This window comes from Acomys minous, assembly GCF_964271855.1.
Source record: "Acomys minous genome assembly, chromosome: 10".
In the NCBI taxonomy this organism is placed as follows: Eukaryota; Metazoa; Chordata; class Mammalia; order Rodentia; family Muridae; genus Acomys; species Acomys minous.
Genome location: NC_140491.1, coordinates 34,475,518 through 34,499,235, shown reverse-complemented (window position 1 = coordinate 34,499,235; position 23,718 = coordinate 34,475,518). Strand labels below are relative to the sequence as shown.

Below are 23,718 nucleotides of genomic sequence, written 5' to 3'. Positions count from 1 at the left end.
ACACCATTCGCACACTACTCCTGTTTAGCTTGTCTTAACTGAAATCTTGTCCAGCACGCCGAAAGGCACAGCATTTGGTACATCCAGCCCCAGAGGGGTGACCACCGTCTCCTACTTTCACTAGAGAGGAGCAACAGCCAGAGCAGGGCCAAACGGCTGCGTTTTCTTTCTTTGAAATGAAGGAAGCTAAACCAGAACCAGTCATGTCATAGAGCAGTACTGGTCCTCCATAAGCTTGGCAGAGGCAGCAGGGACACAGGGCCCTGCACAGCCTGGCCTCGCTGCACATCTAAACTGAAAGCCCCCAAGTCCCCAGCCTCTAAGCCAGGACAAGGGTTCTGCAGGGTCTTCTGTCAAGAAAAATGATGACAAATGGCCACTCCTGCCCATGTGCCACCATAAGGGCTCTCACACACCTTGTTGTGATTTTTTTTATTAAAATATTAAGATTTACTTATTTTTACTTTATGTGTGTGAGTATTTTGCCTGCATGCATACCTGTGCACTACATGCATGCGGTGTCCACTGAGGCCAGAGAGGGTGTCAGATCCCCTGGACCTGAAGTTATAAACAGTTGTTAGATGCCATGTGAGTACTAGAAATTGAACCCAGTCCCTCTGAGACAGGGTTTCTCTGTGTAGCCCTGGCTATCCTGGGACTTAAATCAGTAGGCCAAGGTGGCCTCCAACTCAGAGACACTCACCTGTTTCTACCTTCGGAGAGCTATAGCCACTGCTCTTAACCACTGAGCCTCCTCAGCAGCCTTCACTCACACACTGCTGTAACCTAATCACACAGAACACACACATCAACCTAGAAAGGCCACAGAAGTACAATGCAACTTAAAAAAAAATAGCAAAATCACTAGGATCTTAGATTTTAAAATAAGCCACACAGTCATTAGAGAAATGGCTGGTTCCAAAGCTGCAGCACTAGGAGTTTAGAGGCAATGTGTGACTCCAAGGAGGAAGAAGGGCTCCTAATGGAACAGGCACAGAACACTGGGATAATTCAATCCAAAGAACGAAGTCTGAGTCCCAAATGCGCATGAGTCAGTATCTGAGAAAAACCAGTCAGCAAAAGTGAAAAATTTTCCCTCCAGCAGTGACAACTACTAACAGAACAACAGAAAATTTAAAAATCGCCATCTTGGGGCTGGAGAGATAGCTCAGAGGTTAAGAGCACTGCCTGCTCTTCCAGAGGTCCTGAGTTCAATTCCCAGCAACCACATGGTGGCTCACAACCATCTGTAATGAGATCTGGTGCCCTCTTCTGGTGTGCAGGTGTACATGCGGGTGAAACACTGTATACTTAAATAAATAAATCTTTTTTTAAAAAATCCTTATCCTTTACAAAATAAAATAAAATAAATAAATAAATAAATAAATAAAAACCGCCATCTTATAAATATCCTAGCTAACAGTCTCCAGCAAGGATCATCTGTGAATTCCAAAGGTGAATAGAATATGTGAGTCTCCAAGGCACCTTCTCACAAGACAATTACAAAGGAGAAAAATAACGAAAACTAGCCTGAACCACAGGATCAAAGTGACACATCCAGTGACAGGACACACAGACCCCATAAGACTCCTGAGGGAACACTAAGGAGATTACAGCCTACTGTGGGACTCCTCACAAAAACATAGAACCTCAATTTAATCAGGAGGAAATGTCAGGGAACCCACTGAGGCAAACAACAAAATAGCTGACAAATCCTTCAAAAGCAGGAAATTGGGCTGAAAATACTCAGCAGTTCAGAGCACTCACAGCAGCGCACACCATCTGTAAGTCCAGTGCCAGAGGATCTGATGCTGTCTTTTGGCCTCCACAGGCAATGCACACACATGTGCACAGACAAAACACCCTACACACAAAACAAAAATAAAATCTCCCCAGAAAAAAAAAATGTTAAATAAATGCTGAGTCATAAAAGAGCAGTGCAAGACCCCAGCCAGGCCAAAGGGCACCAAATGTAATTGTGATCCGCAAAGGGACAACAGCCAGTCTGAATAATTGCTGTTAGATGACAACACATTACTGGCATTATTTTCCTAATTTTATCAATGTCCTGTGAGGCAAGGTATGGATATGTGGAGGGTTTGCATGCTGCTAAACAGGGGAATAGATAAATAAGCATGGAACTGCCACCCTGTCATAATCACAGATGTTTAAAACATGGGACAAAGAGCCCGCTGAAAACTGCTGAGGGAGGAGTTTTATATAGCGCAGTTCACAAGGATAGGCAACTCAAAAGCAGCTCATGGGATTAGGGTGTGGCTCGCTGGTAGCATCCATGCCTAGGTGCTCAAGGCTCTGAATGAACTCCATCCCCAGCACTGCAGAACAAGCAAAGCAATACGCACGTGGCATGGACTAGACAGGTGCTGAATAGAAAGCCTTTCCTGAAAAGACCCAGACAAGGTCACTTCACAGATCCTGAGGTTAAAGCTTGAATATAGCTTTGGGGGAGCCAATTCAACCCACAATGCCAAGTGAATCTCCCCTTACAGGAACATGAATGCACAAAATGAGACACAGCTCAAAAGGCCTACTTAGAGGGGCAATTAGAGAAGCCTCTCTGAAGGGTGACACGGGTGCTCAGCAAGACTGAGAGCCAAGCAAGAGAAGAGGGGGACAAAGGCCACGACTGATACCAAGGCAGACATAATCAGAGAAACCTGCTCAGAAAGTGGAACTGACCACCTTGACCAGGACAGAGGGCAGGCCACACCTGATGAGAGCTGAGAAAGGACCGCGAGCTCTGCAGTCCCACATCCACATCCTGAATGTCAACTGCCCACGTGGAATGAACATGCCACACGACAGGGTTTAGTCGGCTTACTTCCTTTCCCTCTACAATGCAGTCACCAAAACCGTGTTGTAAATAAGCCAGTAGCTCGGATGACCCTCTAACTGGCTCCCATCCTACTCAGCCTTCCGGGCCTGGGGACTGTGGACTCCTAAAACCTACTTAGAGGGGCAGCGTTGAGGCCCTGGGCCCGGCCTCAACAGGTAAAGCCAGTGCTCCAGCCTCCTCAGTCACCCTTCTAGGGCTCCAGGATACAGAGCAAAATCCTCACCCTAGGCCAAGATCTTCTTCTCTGTCAACACTATGGCCATGACAGCACCCCAAGAGTTGCCACCCTAAACAGGTACTCCACCAATGACAGAGACCTCATTACCTGGTGAACTACCTCAAAAAGACATCAAAGTAGGTTCTCTCTTTTGTTCATCTGTTGACTTCAGTTGATCATATGGAGTAGCCCGGATACTGCAGGACAATACTATCGCTGTCCACACTTACTGAACAGTCCCTCCAGACTGCCCTGTGAATGTGCTCAAGATTCTGGCTCACGGCCTCCATGTTCACACATGTCTGTGTCCACTGTCTCACTCTGCACAAGAACACTAGTCACTTGGGATTAGAGCCCATTCCACTCCAGCATGACTTAACTAAACACATGTAAAATGACTCTATTTCCAAATTTAGCTCATAACTCTGAGGTCTTGGGGTTACGACTTTCACATACAAATTGGGGATACTCCATTAAGCCCATAACAAGTCATATTTTATCTTACCATGGCAAGGTAGATCAAAGGTTCAAAGCCCATGCAACTGTGTATGTCTGAACCTGGAAAGGACTTGCCCACCAGCATCTCTCCAGATACACTGCATCCCTCAGCTCTGGACCTGGGACTGATGCACATCAGCAGTGAGAACTACAGACTCCTAGGATCCTCACTTTATACCAGTGGCCCCACTCCCTACACCCACAGCTATACTTCTTTGTTTTGTTTTGGTTTTCCAGACAGGGTTTCTCTGTGTAGCCTTAGCTATCCTGGACTCACTTTGTAGACCAGGCTGGCCTCAAACTCACAGTGACCCACCTGCCTCTGCCTCCTGAGTGCTGGGACTAAAGGTGTGTGCCACCACACCTGGCTACAACTATACTAGCCATCCACTCCCCTGTACCAGGTCATGCTACACTTCCTGAGCGTTCAATGAACTTTATTTGCTTATTTACTTGTTCGTTTATTTACTTATTTTGAGACAGAATCTCACTGTGTACCACTGGCTGGCCTGAAACTTAACCTGTACCACAGGCTGTCTTTGAACTCACAAAGATCCACCTGCTTCTGTCTCTTGAGTACTGGGATTAATTAAAGGCATGTGCTAACATGCCTGGCTATGTACATTCTTTAAAAAAAAAAAAAGAAGGAAGGGGGCTGGAGAGATGGCTCAGCAGTTATGAGCACTAGTTGCTCTTCCAGAAGTCCTGAGTTCAATTCCCAGCAACCACATGGTGGCTCACAATCATCTGTAATGAGATCTGGCACCTCTTCTGACAGGTAGGCAGAACACTGCATACATAATATATAAATCAATCTTTAAAAAAAAAAAAAGGTTTCTCTGTGTAGCCCTGGCTGTCCTGGAGTGAACTCTGTAGACAAGGATGGCCTCAAACTCAAGAGATCCTCCTGACTTTGCCTCCCAAGTGCTGGGATTAAAGGGGTGAGCCACCCCTGCCCAACTAAACATTTTTTAAACATTTACTTATTTGGGGGCTGGAGAGATGGTTTATCAGTTAAGAGGACTTGCTACTCTTGCAGAAGACCTAGGTTCAGTTCCTAGAACTCATATAGCAGCTTACAACCAAGTGTAACAGTTCTAGGGAATCTCATGCCCTTTGCTGGCCTCCTCAGACAGCATGAATAGATATGGTGCGTGCACGCACACACGCGAGCGCACGGACACACACACACACACACACACACACACACACACACACACACACACACACACACACTCCTGTCTGGGGGGTTGTTTTTGGTTTTGTTTTGTTTTGGTTTTTGAGACAAGATTTCTCTGTGTATAGCTTTGGCTGTCCTGGAACTCACTCTGTAGACCAGCTGGTCTCAAACTCACAGAGATCTGCCTCCTTCTGCCTCCTGAGTGCTGGGATTAAAGTCGTCCACCACCACCATCTGGCAAAATAAAATTAATTTATTTATTTTGTATGTGTGCACAGTACATGTAAGGACCAGCTGGTTCTCTTTCCTCAGGTTATCATGATCAGAGGTGCCTTTATCCACTGAGCCTTCTATTTTCAACACCACACTGCCTATGAAAAATGGTCCAAACAAACTACAAATTAAGGTCTGTCTGCCCCTAAGCCCCCCACCCCACCCAAATGTCTCTGCCTAGTAAAGTTCTCTCCCAAAAGTCTCTTGCAGGATTATAAAGCTCGTGGGGTGAGTCTGCTGGCTCACAGATGTCGCCCCTGTGCTGTCTTGGGAACAGTGCTTTCCTAAGCCACTGTGAATGGCCTCATCTTGCAGCTTCCTAGGAACGGTGCCCCTGAAACCACACCTTCTCCTTCCTGCTCCTTGAAGGAAACTTACTCTTCTGGCTCCTGTTGGGATTCAGGATCTTCTCTCTCCAGTGTTAGAATAATGAGCAAGAACTTCAGGTACCTCCCAAGTCCTTGAGGCCTTGGATACTTAGTGGCTACTGTGCTTTTCTGGAAATGGTCCCAGACTCCTATTCAGAGCACTGAATTCATCTCTTGTCTCTCCTGCCACCTCTAATCTTTAGGGCTGCCTCTGCTCTAGAGCCCACCTTCACCTTCAGTTTCTAACTTTTTTGTGACTTACACACGCCCAGTAGACATGGCCTCCACAGTGCTTCCTCATCCCTGCTGCCTGGAGCGTGCAGTCTCTCCTCTCTCAGCCCACACATCACCTCATCTTTACCCTCCTCCTTTGCTCCCACTCTACACACTTCAGGATCTCTCTGTCATTCTCTCTCTGCTCACACTATGAGATGGAAGAACCGCTGCCACCACACTGCAGAGGGTGTCAGGCACAGCTACAATCCCTCTGAATGAGAAGAACTCATCCTGGCAGCCTCACAGGCAGGCCACCTGACACAGTAAATCTTAATAAGGATTTGTGTGAATAACCAGGCTCTAGACCCCGGAAATAGCAGGGACTGGTGGAAAAAGTCGCCTTTGAGCAGCAGGTTCAGAGCAGGCACCCAGCTAACAAAGACCTTAACACCAAGTTCAAACCTAAGCTTGATACGCTACTCCACCCCCTCATCTCGGCTCCTAACATATTACATAGCAAGAAAAACCTTCAAGTCCTGCTTAGAGAGCTGCCTGTAAGCACAAAACCTGGAGCCTAAAGCACAGAACTTGACCAACAAAGAATTACTACTACCCCTATTGCTCCCACTACACAGACAAACGCACTGCAGCCTAATAATCTGACTGCATCTCAATTATGACCTGTCAAAGTTGTTAGCAGAGGCTGTAGAACATGCCTGAGACACCTACGCTCCTCTCAGAAAAAGCAGAGTCTATTACCCCCTTAACAGTGGACAGAAGGTAGGCAGTACAGAATAAAGTCAAAATGGTATTCCATCTGCCAGGCTCTTTAGGGGCAAACCCCCAAAGGCAGCACACAAAGAGACATGTAATAATGGCCTAGTGAGCCCCTTGTGTGTATATGAAGTCCAGCCAGACCCTCCTGATCAACATACCTGAGACTCTATACATGGGCTACCCCACTGAGCTGCTGTGCAATCCCACACCCTAGCAACCATGGACAGAAATCAACTACTATTACTATTTCCAGCTACCAACCGTGGAGGTAATTTGTTATGCTGACACAGTAGCCCAAATAATGACACTTAATCCACAGGATAGAGCGAAACACCCTGTTCCTCTCCTGGGGCTGGTCACCAGTCCTGAAGGAAACCTGGAGGGTAGAGGGCTAGACCCTCATGTGCCACACAAGTCATGCACCTGAGCCAGTGCAGAGTATCTACAGAGACATCTCGGTATCATAGTGATTCCTGGAGAGACTGGAACAGCCTTATTTAGGTGTCACTCTCTTTTAAAAGACCATACATAGACGTTATACTGGTTCTGGAAAGCCTGGAACAAGTCCTGTTTGGGTGCCACAACACTGGTACTTCTGATCAACTGTACAAGTTTGGGTTTCTGTTGTTGTTTTATTTTTGTTTTTTTTAAACCTTTCAAAACAAAATGAGGAAAGGACAAAACTTCCCTGACATAACAAATCAACATCTTGACAGTATTAAAACCCACAACTAGTTGATTTGGATGGTAGGATGTTTAGTTAAAACAGGACTAAAAGTCAACTCATGCAATCCATCACACTGAGAAGGCTAAAAAGAAAAAAAAAATCACATTTTGGGATCAAAAGATGCCAAAAAATATTAGACAAAATGAAATAAACAACCAATTTGTGATAAACACACAGACACAGTCACACACAGAGACATACACACATAGCAGGAACAGCTGGTGGTGGTGGTGCTGCTGCTGCAGCTGCTGCAGCTGCTGCATCCTTTACTCTCTGCAAGTTGGGAAGCAGAGGCGGACAGATCTCTTGAGTTTGAGGCAGCCTGGTCTACAGAGTGAGTTCTAAGACAGCCAGAACTACACAGAGAAACCCCATTTTGAAAAAAACCAAAGCAAACAAACAAACAACCCACATGAACAGAAGATGAGCTGGGGGCAGTTCAGTGGCAACACACCTGTCTAAACAAAGATTTGGGTTCCACTCCCTAGTATCAGGAGGAAAGAAGGGGGGAAAAAAAAAGGAAAAGGGTGTTGCTGTTTGGCTGTTCCTTCCATCTCAGACCTCTTCCCTGATGAAAGAGGCTTCTACAGCTCATCCTTTAGCTGCCCAGCACATGAGGGAATCTCTCTCTTCCACCTCAGTAAGACCACAACCTTTTCTTTCCCTCCTAACACTGAAGCTCCTCCCTCCCTTCCCATCCTACTCCAACATGGTCTTCCCCTGCCTTCCTCCCCTGCCTCCCACCACCAAAGGACATGGCCTTCCCCTCTCTTCTAACCTGTGAGAACACAGCCTTTCTCTCCCTTCCACCAGAGGACAAAGCCTTCTCTGCTGCAGGTCATTTGATCCCACTGTGAACCCTGAGATTGTGAACTGTAAAAACCTGTCTTTTGTTTGGTGTGGTTCATCCCTACCACACACCTTTAATCTGAGAACTTACTGTTTATTGTAAACAGGTGATTATGGTGTGGCTCAGCCCTAGCACACACCTTTTTTAGTTTTGGTTTGGTTTTGTTTTTTTTTTTGGGGGGGGGGAGTGCTGTTTGTTGTTTTTCAAGACAAGGCTTCTCTCTGTAGCCTTGGCTGTCCTTGTCTCACTTTGTAGACCAGGCTGACCTCAAACTCACAGAGATCCTCCTGCCTCTGCCTCCCTGAATGCTGGGATTACAAGTGCCTAGCACACAACTTTCCAAGAGCTTTTTGTAGACAGGATTTAATAAAGTTAACCCTAGGTGAAGAGGTGCAGCAAGAAACCAGATGACAGGGAGTAAAGAGTGGGAGGGTATTTAAGAAGTGTGGATAAGAAGAGGCTTTTGGGGCTAGTGAGGTTAAGAGTACTGGCTGCTCTTCCAGAAGTTCTGAGTTCAATTTCCAACAACCAAATCGTGTCTCACAACCATCTGTAATGAGATTTGGTGCCCTCTTCTGGAGTGCAGATATACAGGCAGGCAGAACACTGTACACATACTAAATAAAAATAAATAAATAAGCAAACAAACAAACAAATCTTTAAAAAGACAAAAACAAAAAGAGGAGGTTTTGAGCTTTGAGTTAGCAAGCTCTTTGGCTTTTAGCTTTTTTGGCTTTTCCTCCTGGGTGAGGAACTGAGATACTAAGATTTTTGGTTTTTTCTCTAGGACACAAGCTGAGTAGGACAGTCAGCTGGGTGCTTTTTCTGCCTCTCTGAGCTATCAGGTTTTTACCTTAGCATCTGTCTCCTGAGTCTTTAAAAATCAAATGCTTGGGAAGCTTAATAACAACACTTCTCCTTCCATTCTATCACAAGATGGCATTACTTTGTCCTTCCTTCCTAATGTGAGGACATGACTCCTTCCCTTGCCCCAGGTAAATACTACCTTTCTCCCTCCATCACACTACATGATAACATGGCCCCTCTATCACCCGTCTCCTCCCTCCTCCCACCATAATATGAGAAACTCTAATATTAACTTATCCTTACATAATGCCTTGTCCAATAGTAAATAGCAAGATCCCCCCCTTGAGAACAGATCCTGCCCTTGTGCTCAAGAGGGGCACGTTCAAGAACCTGGGCAGTGTCATGGAGACCGTCAGCATAAGGCCACTGTCTTTGTGTACAATCACATTTAACATGGTTGTCCTTGCTTCAATCATGCCAGTGCAACAAAGTCCCCATAAAAACACAAAAAGGCAGCCAAGTGGTGGTGGTACACACCTTTAATCCCAGCACTCGGGAGGTAGAGGCAGGCAAGTCTCTGAGTTTGAAGCCAGTCTGGTCTACAAACTGAGTCCCGGACTGCCAGTGCTACACAGAGTAACTCTGTCTCAAAAAACAAAAACAAACAAACAAAAACCCCACTGTCATTTATGTTGATACCACACAAAATTACTGACATATATATCTAATAAGCTATATCCTATGTAAGTCTGATTAAACAAATCAGAGAAACACTGAACAAATGAAGAAAAAGCCCATGTCCATGCATAGGAAGACAATAAGGATGCTGACTTGTCCTAATTTGATCTACACAAGCAACGCAATCCCAGTATCTCAGTCCACAAGAATGTCATAGTGGAGGCTGGTGAGATGGCTCAGCTATTGAGAGCACTTGAATCCCTTGCAGAGGGTCCAGGTTTAGCTCCTAGCACCAACATGGTGGTTCACAACCATCCCTATCTCCAGTTCCAGATCCGTTCCACCTTCTGACCTCTGCAGGCACCAAGCACACATGTGGTGCACATACATGCATGTAGGCAAAACAATCACATAAAATAAAATGAATATATCTAATAAAAAATTTTAAATACATTCATTAATTACAAGAATAATACCAAAAGGGCCTGGAGAGATGCTCAGCAGTTAAGAGCACTAGCTGTTCTGCTGGAGGACCTGGGTTCAATTTCTAGAACCACATGACAGCTCACAACCATCTGTAACTCTAGTCCCAGTAGATCTGACACCTTCCCTGGCCTCCTTGGGCACTGCATATATGTGGGTCACAGACAGATAAAACACCCACACAGATAATATTTTTTTAAAAAGAGAATACCACAAGCCAGGTGGCTTATAAACAACAAAATCTTATTTCTCACAGTTCTAGAGGCTAGGACACTTTTTGTAAATCTAGACACAGACCTGATACTCTTCACAAAAAGTAATTCAAAAGGACCACAGACCTAAGTGTGGATTAAAACACTGTAAAACACAATGCGGGAGCAATGGCTCTGAGGTTAAGAGCACTGGTTTCTCTCCCAGAGGCCCTGGGTTTGATACCCAGCACCCACGGGGCAGCAACTGTGCATAACTGCAGTTCAGGAGATCCAGTGCTCACGTAGTGCCCAAACATAACTATAGGAGGCAAAACACCATGCACGCAAAAAAACTTTTCTAAATCATAAAGGCTTTAACTCCTAGACCAGTGGTTCTCACAACCTTCCTAATGCTGCACCCATTTAACATAGTTCCTCAAGTACACCTGCAGACCAGAAAAGAGCATCGTATCACATTCAACCCCCAAAGGAGTCCAGACCCACAGGTTGAGAACCGAGTGGCTGTCCTAAATAATATTCATGTCCTTAACTTTGGCAATAACTTTAAACAGGCACAACCAACAGGGCACGGTGGTACACACTTTTAATCCCAGCACTGGGGAGTCAGAGGCAGAAGACTGCTGGGAATTCAAGGCCAGACTGATCTACATAGTGAATTCCAGGCCAGCCAGAGCTACATAATGAGACCCTACTTCAAAAATAAAGAGCCAAGATGCCCTTTGGTATGTGACACTAGGACTGGACAAAAGGCCCAGCGGTTAAGAACATGTCTTAATTAGAGGTTTCTACTGGGATAAAACACCATGACCAAAAGCAACTTAGGGAAGAAAGAATTTATTTCAGCTTACAGTTCTACATCACAGTCCATCAACAATGGCAGTGAGGCAGAAACTGAAGCCATGGAGAAACTACTTACTGGCTTGCTAAGTCTACTTTCTTACAGCAGAGCAACCACTAACCCAGGGGTGGCACTGCTCACATCAATCATTAACCATGAAAATGCCCAACAGGACTACCCATAGGCCAATCTAGGGGGGGCATTTTCTCAAGTGAGGCGCCTCTCTCCAAATGACCCTAGCATATGTCAGGATGGCATCAAACTAGCCAGCGTGCAGTGCAGGTCTTCTTGCAGAGATCCTGAATTCAGTTTCTAGCACCCACATTGGGTGGCTCCAGCTCCTGGTGAGTCCCCTCTCTTCAAGACTCCTCCAGTCCCTGTGCTTAAGACACTTGTACACTTACACATACAATGCACATCATTAGAAATAACATTTAAAAAGTGAGGTATAGGGGGGCTGGCAAGATGGCTCAGAGGTTAAGACCTTTGTTTTTCCAAAGGTCCTGAGTTTAATTCTCAGCAACCACAAGGTGGCTCACAACCACTTATAATGAGATCTGGTGCCCTCTTCCGGTGTGTGGGCAGAATACTGTATAACTAATAAATAAATAAACCTTAAAAAAAAAAAGTGAGGTATCAAGTCAGTAAATACATATTACTAAGTGAAAGAAGCCAATATGAAAAGACTGTCAAATATATGACATTCTAGAAAAGGCAAAACTATAGCAAAAGTAAAAAGGAGGCGGGGTGGGGTGGCAGGGGGCATGCCTTTAATCTGCCTGCAGAAGCAAGCAGATCTGAGTTCCAGGCCAGCCAGGGTTACACAGAGAAACATTTGTCTCAAGACAGACAGACAGACAGACACAGACACAGACACACACATCCCAGAAAAAAAGGATAAGTGGTGAGCAGTGGCTGACAGAGGGAGGGATGAACAGGTGAAGCGAAGAGCCATTATTAGGGCATTGAAATTATCTGCTTAGCATTGTAATGGTAAATCCATATCACTTCAGATTTGTCAAAACTCAAATAGCCCAGCATTTGGGCTAGAGATATGGCTCAGCAGTTAAGAGTATTCATTCGTTTCTCTTGCGCCAGGCATGGTGGCACACGCCTTTAATCCCAGTACCTGGAAGGCAGAGACAGGTGGATTGCTGTGAGTTCGAGGCCAGCTTGGTCTACAAAGCAAGTTCAGGACAACTGGGGCTACACAGAGAGACCCTGTTTCAAAAAACAAAAGCAAAAACAAAAAATAAATCTTTTTAAAAAAAAATAGTAAAAAGGGAGCCAGTGCTTGGTGGCACACGCCTTTAATGCCAGCACTTGGGAAGCAGAGGCAGGCGGATCACTGTGAGTTGGAGGCCAGCCTGGTCTACAACGCAAGTCTAGGACAGCCAAGGCTACACAGAGAAACCCTATCTCAAAAAAACAAAAAAAAAAAGTAAAAAGGTCCAGTACCAACAACTGTAACAAATATGCCACTCTAATAGGGATATTGATAACAGCAAAGAATAAGTAAGGTGGGAAAATGAAGAGTAATTTCCTGTGAACCTAAAACTATTCCCCAAAATAAAGCATTACCGGACATGGGAGCACACATCTATAAGTCCAGCATTTGAAAGGCAGAGACAGGAGGTTTACAATTTTCAGGGCAGCTTGTGCTACATAGGGATACCCCGTTCCGAAAACAGTAAAGCTTTTTGGTTTTTTTTGTTTTCTGAGACAAGGTTTCTCTGTGTAGTCCTGACTGTCCTGGAACTTACTCACCAGGAACTTGACAGGCTGACCTTGAACTCAGAGATCTGCCTGCCTCTGCCGCCTGTATGCTGGGATTTAAGCTGTAAGGCACTGCCACCCTAGAAACAGCCACCACCACCCTGGAAATAAAGTTTTCCTTAATTAAAAAAAAAAACAAGCCGGGCGTGGTGGCGCACGCCTTTAATCCTAGCACTCGGGAGGCAGAGGCAGGCCGATCACTGTGAGTTCGAGGCCAGCCTGGTCTATAAAGTGAGTTCAGGACAGACAACGCTACATAAGGAAACCCTGTCTTGAAAAACCAAAAAAACCAAAAAACAAACAAACCAAAAAAAAAAAAAAACTGTTTCGAAAGCACCAGTGGAAAATACCTAAGGATTTTCTTGACTCTCGTCTGTATAGGGAAAATCATGTTTTCTCTCAGACTTGGGAGCACCTTGCTATTCCTAGACTCTGAGCACATGTGTGTACATACCCAAAATCTCTGTAACTAGAAGTTTAAAAGACAGCTGGGGCTGGAGAAATGGCTCAGTGGTTAAGAGCACTGGCTGCTCTTCCAGAGGTCCTGAGTTCAATTCCCAGCAACCACATGGTGGCTCACAACCATCTGAATCTGATTCCCTCTTCTGGTGTGCATGAAAACAGAGCACTTGTATGCATAAAATAAATAAATCTTTTTTTTTTTAAAGAGAAAAGAAAATATAGCTAGTTAAAAAGAAAAAAGAAAAGAAAGCCAGGCAGTGGTGGTACAGGCCTTTAATCTCAATACGCCAGAGGCAGAGGCAGATGGATCTCAGGAAAAAAATCACATCTCAAAAAAAAAAAAAAAAGAGCAAAAAAATAAAAATAAAAAAAAAATAAAAAAAGGAAGGAAGAACTGCTTGCGCTAGAGGGATAGATAGCTGGACGGTTAAGAGCACTGGCTGTTCTTGCGGACAGGTGCGGACGGCCTGTGCTAGGTGCCTAGCAATGACATGATACTTCAAAACCATCTGTAACTCCAGTTCTTCGGGACCAGGGACCCTCTTCTCACCCCCAAGGGCATGAAGCATGCAAGTGATGCAGACACACAACACAGGCAAAACATTCATTCCTTCATTCACAGGGAAACAAAATTTTTAATTAAAAAAAGATTGCCGTTTTCTCCGTCTCAGAGTAGCAACTAAAACTGTCTCTTTTATGGTTGTAAAATCCAACCTAGGTGAAGAAAAACTGAAAGGCCATGTAAGCTGGTACGGCTCTAGTCCAAGCCACAAGCTCTCATACCAGAGGAAAAAGCTCCAGAACCAAGATCTAAGCCCCAGCGACAGCTAGCAGAACCATTTGTCAAGCCATTGGAAGCGACCAGGCTTGCTATGCCCAACACACAAAAAGGAGTAAGGAGGGGACAAAGTGCCAGACCCAGGAGAGAATCATCTGAAAGAATGCCACACCAACCAAACCTGTGTCAAGAAGATCCAGTTTCTAAACAATCTCAATTTCCATCTTAGAGTAATGTTCAGGATTTGGAAAGAAAACCATCCTCAGCCCTACCTTCTCAGTGAGATGCTCAACTTCCCTTTTAAGACCCACTTTCATCAGAGACACAAAGTGACCAAATATGTATTTGAAGAAACTGCGTCAGTAAGCACAACATCAAATTTCTTAATGTAAAAACTCAAGTACACTCTTGGAGTCAAACTACTCCATCTTTAAAATTCTCAGAATTGAGACATTATTATAAACTATGTAATGGGGCTGGAGGTGTAGGCATGCCAGGCCCGGGTATAGAAAAAAAGTTATGGAAGCTTAGATCCATATTTTAAAGATATATGTAATGATGAAATACTTAGGAGTGCAAAAAAATTCAACCGTACTTTTAATCTGGAGTGATATATTTCAGATCTGTACTCAAGACTAAGGGAAAATTAAATCCAATGTACAAAGTAGGGCAATAGCCAATCAGGGGCGGTAAAACACACTGTGTACATCTCACATTCCATCCTCCACTCACAGGAAGTCTTAAAAGGACTTACACACCCTTCAGTCTACGCAGAAAAGTGGCTTCGGAATACACTTCCAAGTCACCTCCCGCAGGAAGGTCGTTGGGTAGGATCTGCTCTTGGGATTCCCTCAAGGGACCATCGTATCTCGTCAAACTTCCTGCTTCCTGAGTACAAAACAACAATCACCGAGTCTCAGAAACAGCGGACTCACGGGGCCCACGAGCTCAGCATGGCGACAACAGGTCTCAAAGTCGACACGAAAAGTGATTCAACAAGTGGCAGCGCGCCCCAGGCGCAGCGGGCAGGCCTTACCGCCCGGCGTGCAGGAGCGAACACAACAGGGGTGCTTGGGGCCTGGTCAAGCTTAGAGGGGTCCCGGGATTCGTGGGGCCCAGGGGATCTAGGAAGCTGGGACCCAGGAGTCTTTGAGGTGTTGGGTCCCCGGGGTCCTTAGGGTGTAGGGAACACGGAATACGAGGACGGTGCTGGGCCCGGGGCGCGCGGGGACCTTAAGGTGCTGAGGCTCCGGCCGGCCGGAGGGGGTGTTCCGCGCGCTGCGGCGATGCACCCGGCTCTCGACGTGCGGCTGCGCGGCGCCGGCCGACGTGCGGAGGAGACTCCGGGCTGACAGCGCAAGGGCACGGCGTCCGGGGGCCGGAGTCCGTGACGGTGTGCAGGCGAACCACGGCCCGGAGCACTCTCCGTGCGGTGGGCGAGCGCCGGGCTCCGTACCTGGGGCGGGGCGCCGGCCGCGCAGGCCGCGCTCCGCGCATGGGGACAACGCGCCTCAGCCACCGCGGAACAAAACCGCAGCCGACGCCCCGCCCCCTCTGGCCGCCCTCATTGGCCGCTGCGCCGCGCCGCTACCGCCGCCCGGAGCCGTCAGCCGTCCGCTCGCGTACCCGCGCGCGGAAGCCGCCGCTAGCAATCCAACCTCAACCCGCGCCGCCGGGCGGGGCGACGTCACCACCGCCGGGCTTGTTGTGGGCGTGGCCTCGTGCCGCTCCGCCCTCCGCTTTCACTCCCCTCCCACGGACAACGTGCGCCGCCGCTGGCACCGCCCCCGTCAGGAGTACCGCCCCCTTGTGTAAGCTGGCTCGCACCGGGTGTGACGTTAGCCTCCCTCCCGGTGGTTGCAGGGCGGCGGGGCCTCGCGGCCGCTATTCGAGTCTGCGGGCAGGGATCAAGTGGCCCCCGGATTCCAAGGCCTGACGTGGCCACCTTCATCTCCCTGCCCTTTTTCCTTTTTCCTTTTTTTTTAAACAAGGTCTATATAGCTCGTACTCTATGGGCTGGCCTCGAACTTACAGAGATTCTTATGCGTGCCAAGCCATGGAGTTAAAGGCGTTCGCCGCCGCGCCCAGCTCTCCCTGGTGGTGTGTCTTTGGGTAACTCCGTGCCCTCTGGGGTCTCACTTCTGGACCTACCGTGTGACTGAGAGGCAGGTGCATGTTGGTGCTAGGAAGTAAGGCTGCTCTGCAGGTGGCCACAGGTGAATGTGGCTGGGATGAAGCACTTCCCAGCATGCAGGAGGCCAGGTTAAGCAATAAAAAAAACAAAAACAAAAAACAAAAAAAAAACCACTCAGGGACCAGGAGAGATGGCTCAGAGGTTAAAAGCACTGCCTGCTCTCCTAAAGGTACTGAGTTAAATTCCCAGCAGCCATATAATGGCTCACAACTATCTGTAATGAGATCTGGTGCCCTCTCTTGACAGGCAGGCCAGAACACTGTCTACATAATAAATTAACAAGTAAACAAACAAACCTTTAATAGTGAAAGAAAGATCATGTTTACTTGGGCTGGAGGGATGGCTCAGAGGTTAAGAGCCTGACTGCTTTTTCAAAGGCCCTGAGTTCAATTTCCAGAAAACACGTGGTGGCTCACAATGAGATCTGGTGCTCTCTAATGGCATGCAGGCAGAATACTGTATAAATAATAATAAATTTTGGTTTGGTTTGGTTTGGTTTGGTTTAAAAAAAACATGCTTACTTGGCTAGGACTTGACGTGATGGCTCCCATCTGTAATTCCAGATGCCTAGAATTCATAGACAACTTTGTCCCTAAACAACAAAAAATTTTAAAAAAAAGAAAGAAAAGAAAAGTTGCAGGCTAGGTATAGCTACTTGAAGTAGAAAATGGAGTAGTTAGCTCCAAAAGCATTCACAGCCGGGCGGTGATGGCGCATGCCTTTAGTCCCAGCACTCAGGAGGCAGAGAGGCAGGCAGATCTCTGTGAGTCGGAGGCCAGCCTGGTCTACAAAATGAGTCCAGGACAGTCAAGGTTACACAGAGAAATACTGTCTCGAAAAACGAAAAAGAAAAAAGAAAAAAAATGAAAAGAAAGCATTCACAATAAGACCTAAAAATGAATATATTAGGAAAAGCACTGGGTATTTGGGTACTCCTGGGGCTGATGCTAGGTGTTGCTAGGAACACCAGGAGTCGGACGCGGCCTCCACAGGTCCTGTACAGGCTCAGAGGCCCAGCCAAGTGGAGCCAAGACGGACTATGAAGAATGCCCTCACCTGCCAGATGACCAGCTACCGACTTTTAATTTCCTCCTGCAGGTTTCTTGAGGACAGGGGGATTGTGACCCGGTCACAGCAGGCAGGGGCCAGATAAGAACTGGGACATCTGGCCAGGCACCTGTGCCCAAGAGGAACTCTGCCCAGAAAAGTCCTCATCCCCCACTCCTCCCTCCCCCGGCATATTTGGACCCATGGTGGCCTTCTCAAATCACCACCGTCACCTTGTGTTTCCCAAGCCCTATGGCTGATTAAGTTTCCTATGCCACCCTGCTCAGCTGCATTTGAATAATTATTAAAGGCTTCCAGGGATTGAGAGTCTGTGCCCATTTAGGGTAATATCCATTGAGTTGATGAATTTATACAAAACCAAAAAGTATTTCGAACTCTCCTCCAGGTCAGATCGCAGGGAATGGCTTGCAGGCCAGCAGTGGGGTTTCACCCAGTGTGTGATGGTCCCCCTTGAGCCAGGCTAGTGATGCTGAGGACAGGTGCCAGCATCACCGTGTTTATCAAGTCCCAAAGGGGACCAGCCAAGAGTACTAAAATCATCCTTGGGTCACAGATAAGGAAGCTGCCGCTCCACCAAGGGGCTGTATCCTCTTCCCTCCCGTGACATCGATTAACAATGTCACCAGCCTGTCTCCTCAATGTCTGCCTCCAACGCCGTCTGAGAACACTACACGCACCAATCTGGGAGAAGCCAAGCTCTTACTGGGCAGTGCCAAGGGGAGGACAGTGGTGGCCTAAATTAACACCTCCTCTACCCAGTGCTGTACTACTCGAGCATTGACACAACCCAGATCATTCCAGGACGCCAGTTTGCTGGTGCAGCTTCAGGTTAGGATAGGTACCAGAGGCATACACCTGGACTATCACAGCCCACCTCAGTTCACCCCAACAAATCCTAGCTCACCTCAGTCCACCTCAGCTCACCCCAATACACCTCAGCAATCCCAACACGCTAGACACCTTAATATACATCAGGACACCTGAGATCACCCTGACAGACTCCAGCACACCTCAACACACTTAAGCACAGGGTCTGTATGGCAGAGCTTAGGAGGAGAGTGGTTCGAAGAAAGGCCTCAGGCTGCTGGATATTGCCCTCACTGCCTCCCACCAGAGGCTGGTCAGACTAGAGGGGATGTTAGTGAGCTGACAGGTACCTCAAATGCATGACATCACTGAGCCAAACCAGCTGGCTAGTAGCTACCCTTCCACATAATGGCTGTCACCTGCTCTACTCACGTAAGTCTGGGCTAATATGCAAAGACCCCGTGGAGGCTTCTGTCCAAAGATGCTGAATATTCTACAAGACAATGCCTCTCTGAGCAGACAGCTCTCAACAACAAAAACCATCGCCAAATGTGATGGCACTTGGACTTCCTGCATTCTATAGAGCAAGACCCAGCCTCAAAAAATAAGAAACTTCCAGAAACCTATTCTCCCTCATTCTGAGGCCAGGAGTTGGGAAACCCAGTTGTCACAAAGCTGCACGCCCTTCAAGACAGGGCTTCTCTGTGTAACAGCCCTGGCTGTCCTAGACTCACTTTGTAGACCAGGCTGGCCTTGAACTCACAGATCCACCTGCCTCTGCCTCCCAAGTGCTGGGATTACAGGCATGCGCCACCATGATCCAAGGGTTCTGGGAAGGATTCTTCTTGCCTCTTCCAGCCTCTTGTGTCCGTGTCACTTTGGTCTCTGACTCCTCTCTTCTGTGACTTTGTTCCTTCTCTTGGTATTGATTTTTTTTTTTTTTTTTTTGCTCTTTGGCATTTTTAATTTTTGAGCATTTATTATTTTGCCAGCCTGGTCTACAGAGTCCAGGTCAGCCAAGGCTACACAGAGAAACCCTGTCTCAAAAACAAAAACAAAAAACCAACAAAAAAATTATGTGTATTAATGTTTTGCCTGCATATGTACACAGCATACATAGCATACCATCCGCAAAGATCAGAAGAGGGTGTTAGGTCTCCTAGTACTGGAGTTACAGATGGTTGTGAGCCAATATTTGGGTGCTAAAAATCTTAGCTGGGTCCTTTGGAAGAGCAATAAGTACTCTTAACTGTTAAGCCAACTTTTCAGACTCTTTGGTAATTTGCTTTTTGTTTTTCCAGACAGGGTTTCTCTGTGTAGCCCTGGCTGTCTTAGGCTCACGTTGTAGACCAGGCTGGCCTCGAACTCACAGGAACCTGCCTGCCTCTGCCTCCCAAGTGCTGGGATTAAAGGCGTGTGCCACCACTGCCCGGCCCCTTTGGTAATTTTTAAAGATACTAGTTATTGGACTAAAGGATCATTTGAGTTACTAATACTCTCAAGCTCTCTTGGTCAAGAGAGACTACCCTCTGATACTGTTGATTTAAGATAAATCGGTTTTTGTTTTTCACAAAGATTTACGTACTTTATGGCTTTATAGTTGTGATGGCTATTCACACTTTTCACACTATTCAACTTCGCTATAATAGGAATTAACTAAAACCCAAGCAGCTGGCACACCTGTGATGGATTTTCTTAATTCAATCATTTGAGGTGGGAAGATCCACCATTAGTGTGGGTCACACCTTCTGCAGTTAGCCTGTATAAAGGACATGGAAGAAGGAAGCTTCCTTTGCCTTCTCGCTCTAGGTGGCAAGTCCGTACCTTCACTGGCATTCGAACCTACTTCTTTGGGATGCTTGTGAACACTGACGACTAGCTGAGACATCCAGCCTCACGGACTAAACAGCTACTGGATTTTGGGGCCTTTCATTGATAGACGGGCATTTTTGGACTAGCTGGACCAAATCCTGTAAGCCATTCTAAGAAATCCTAGGTAGATAGGTAGGTAGGTAGGTAGGTAGGTAGGTAGGAAGGAAGGAAGGAAGGAAGGAAGGAAGGAAGGAAGGAAGGAAGGAGATTCTGTTCCTCTAGAGGGCCCTGACTAATACAACACTTAGACATTTGTGAGCTGCCACACGGTGCCTCTTCAGGAGCAGCCAGTCCTCTTACTGTTGAGCCATCTCTCTTCTTATAAATTGGTTTTGTCAGGTACTTCATCACAGTGACCAGGGAAGAAACACACCAAATAAGGCCTGAGTCACAAGACTCAGAGATTTTTTTTGGATACCTTTTAGCATGTAACTAAAATTCTGGCTAGCCAAGAAAATCCAGGAGATAGGTGAGAGGTTAGAAAGGCAGGGGTTAAGTAGAGCCCTGACATCAGGATCCTTCTCCAGCTGCAGGAGAAACCATGGGAGGGGCTCCGCCTCAGCTTCCTGTTATGACCAGCTCCAAAGGGACCACAAGCAGAGCAGCTCCTGGCTCTGGAGAGACACCACCTCCACAAGAGGCCATGTTTTGCTGAGCTTTCCTCCCTCCTTTGATACGGATTCCAGGTGTCTGTCTAGACCATTCAGGGAAAAAGAGACCACTCGTGCACCATCACGCCGCGTTTGCACACGCCTTTAATCCCAGCACTCAGGAGGCAGAGGCAGGTGGATCTCTGTGAGTTCGAGGCCAGCCTGGTCTACAAATTAAGTTCAAGACAGCCAGGGCTATGCAGAGAAACCCTGTCTTGAGGAAAAAAGAAAGAAGAAAGAAAGAAAGAGAGAGAGAGAAAGAAAGAAAGAAAGAAAGAAAGAAAGAAAGAAAGAAAGAAAGAAAGAAAAAGGGCAGGGGGAGACATGTGCCACCACGCCAGGCTGATGGGCTGACTGTTGTTGCAGAGGATCCAAGTTTGGTTTCCAGCACCCACATGGCAGCTCACAGCTGTTTGTAACTTCAGTTCCAGGTGATCTGCCACCCTCACACCAGCGCACCGTAAAATAAAATCTTAATCTAAAGAAAATAAAAGAAGCCCTCAACAGTCTTAAGTATATTGAATTATGCGAAGTGCACCAGTTGTAAAGTGGACAAGCCCACATGCCCACGTACAAGGGACGTCATCTGCCCAGTTACATCAGAGCTTACAAACTCCTTAGGTTCAGCCGGAGTCGATGACTCACCTGGCATCTCCACTGACACTGACAGTCTCCCACCAAAGAGACAAAGAAGTTAGCAACTCAGCAGCTGACCTGCTAAGAACACAGGACCCTGACAGCAGCCAGAAACAAGGACAGCCTCACAACAAAGAGCAGCAGCCAGAGGCTGTGGGATGACAGCCCTGATAAGCTGACCCATCCACCCTGACGCACGCAGGGAGACGAGATAGCAATCAGCCCGGGACTGTGAAGAATTAATCATGCTGGGACCAACTTAATTTAGTTCTGACACTTCTTGGCTCTAGTGCCAGGGAGGCAGCCCAGCGGTAAAAGCACTTGCTGCTCAGGCCTGAGGACCTGAGTTTAATCCCCACAGGGCAGAGCGGAAGCAGACAATCAACCCTTGTGAGAAGGCACGTATTTCCAGAGTGCGCGCACGCATACACGAATACATTTTTTAAAAAGTAACCCAGTCCCTAGCTTACTGGTTATTCAAATAGAAAATACTAGATTTATATTACCAGCATTGTGAGCCAAGGCCTGAAATCTGAAGATTGATTTTTCTTGCTGTGTAAGAGAGCATTCGAAAAATTTAGGGCCAGGTGTAGAGCCATGCATGCCCTTTTAAGGTGGATTACTGTGAGTTTGACGTCAGCCTGGTCTACACAGTGAGATCTAGGCCAGCCAGAGCTTTCTAAGGAGATCTGTCTCGAAAAAATACAAAGAAAAAAAGCCCGGTGCAGAGGTACACGCTGTGATCATAGCACTCTGGGAAGCCGAGGCAGGCAAATCGCTGTGAGTTTGAGGCCAGCCTGGTCTACAGAGCAAGTCCAGGACACACCAAGGCTACGCAGAGAAACCCTGTCTCAAAAACCCAAAAGGCAGGCAGATCTCTGTGAGTTTGAGGCTAGCCTGGCTTACAAAGTGAGTCCAGGACAGCCAGGGCTACACAGAGAGGCCATCTAGAAAAAAAGAAAAAAAAAGTAGCCAGGCACAGTGGTGTGCACACCTGTGATCACAGCACTCTGGGGAGGCAGAGGCAGGCGGATTGCTCTGAGTTTGAGGCCAGCCTGGTCTACAAAGTGAGTCCATGACAGCCAAAGCTACACAGAGAAACCTTGTCTCAAAAAACTAAACCAAGCACTTCTAGAACTCATGGCAAGGTCTATTAGCTTCAGGCAGTGCTAAACCTGAGTATGGCCTGGCTGTGCATCCAACTCAGAGCAACTTCTAAGTTGCTGGGTCCACCCTCAAAATCATCCTTTTTGACCATGGAGAATAACCTGTGTGCCTGGGGGTTCTTGAGCCTGCTTCCTGTTTCTAAGATTCCCAAGGGCCCAAAAGGCCAATTTTATCTTCACTGCCCATTCCTGTCAGCCCAGCCTGTAATGTTTCTGCCAAACTTGAAAATCAGAAAGTTTTTTAAACTTTCGTGTGCTCTTGAAAAGACATCCTTTTTTTCAGCTTCTGCTAGGGAACAGGTTTGTAAAATCAGCAGCATTGTGGCTTAGTTCTCAAATACTCTAAATCTTAATCCTTATCTTTAATAGAAAATCTGTATTCTGGAGTGCAATTAATTTTAGCACTGTTTGCCAACAGGAGAGGAAAAGTTACACAAATTCCACTCCGGATTCAATGGTGTGCCTTGAATGTATCAGCAAGCATTCCATTCAGAGCAAAAGCCAGGCAGGTGGTCCTGGCCTTGCACAGCGCAGACAGCTCCTTAGCTGGACACCCAGCATTATCAGGGACAGCTTTAAGGCCTTCCCATTTTCCTAGCTTTCACTACCTGTTCCAAGTCCTCCTAGCCTTCACATTTTAAGGTTCATTTAGTCAATTTATCCAGACCCCTACCTCAGGCCTTTGTACTTGCTGGCTTTCACAGCATGACTCAAGTGCCACCTATCAGGCACCTCCAGACTCCCTGAAAAAGTGGCAATTCCCACGTTCCCTGCCTCACCCTACCCACTTATCATAACCTAATGGTCTAAACCCACTTAAAAAAAAAAAGTAACACCTCTCAGGGCCATCTACTGAAGCTGTCATGGAGCCTACAGGTAGATGGACAGATTAAGTATACAAAGGTCCTTTGGAAACTCCTTGAAGAAAGCTGCCTGCGCTACCCAGATCTTGCTTGTAGCAAAGCCATTATCACTTCCAATGGCCATAGTTTTGGGTTAATGGCTGTCTGCCCAGGGCTTAACATGGTGTGCAAGAGTCCGAGCACAAGTACAGATGAGTAAGGACTGAACACAGGTCAGTGTGTTCCATTATGCTAAGGCGCATAATGAGAATGGTAACCCGGTGCCATGTCAGAGCATCACACCCATCAAGGACCCCTTACAGATGGGACAGGTGGGAACTTAACAGGACAGTAGTCTGCACTTGCTTGGCCTCTCCTCACCAGATCTTGGCATGGTTTTCTCACAAAAGGGAGATGCTATTCCCAAATGCCAGGTAAGTGCTTCAGAGTGCAAAAGAAAAGCTTGCCCTGACCACCATCCACACA

General features: G+C 46.8%; 1 protein-coding gene across 12 annotated transcripts in view; it reads right to left on the bottom strand.

Annotated features, from left to right (window-relative positions):
• FAM53A (family with sequence similarity 53 member A) overlaps nucleotides 1–15,675 on the bottom strand; it is a 35,818-nt gene extending 20,143 nt beyond the window's left edge. Inside the window, exons 1-3 of one of the 12 annotated variants that reach the window (XM_084797636.1) lie at nucleotides 15,624–15,675; nucleotides 14,756–14,885; nucleotides 704–786 (exon numbers count right to left, since the gene is read on the bottom strand). The gene's annotated coding sequence lies outside the window, so the exon portion shown is untranslated. Of the gene's footprint in view, nucleotides 1–498; nucleotides 559–703; nucleotides 787–3,579; nucleotides 4,313–14,751; nucleotides 15,598–15,623 lie in introns of those variants that run through there. The other 11 variants (XM_084797644.1, XM_084797640.1, XM_084797639.1 and 8 more) reach the window with 11 other exon arrangements.
• Between the last annotated feature and the right edge of the window lie 8,043 nt (nucleotides 15,676–23,718).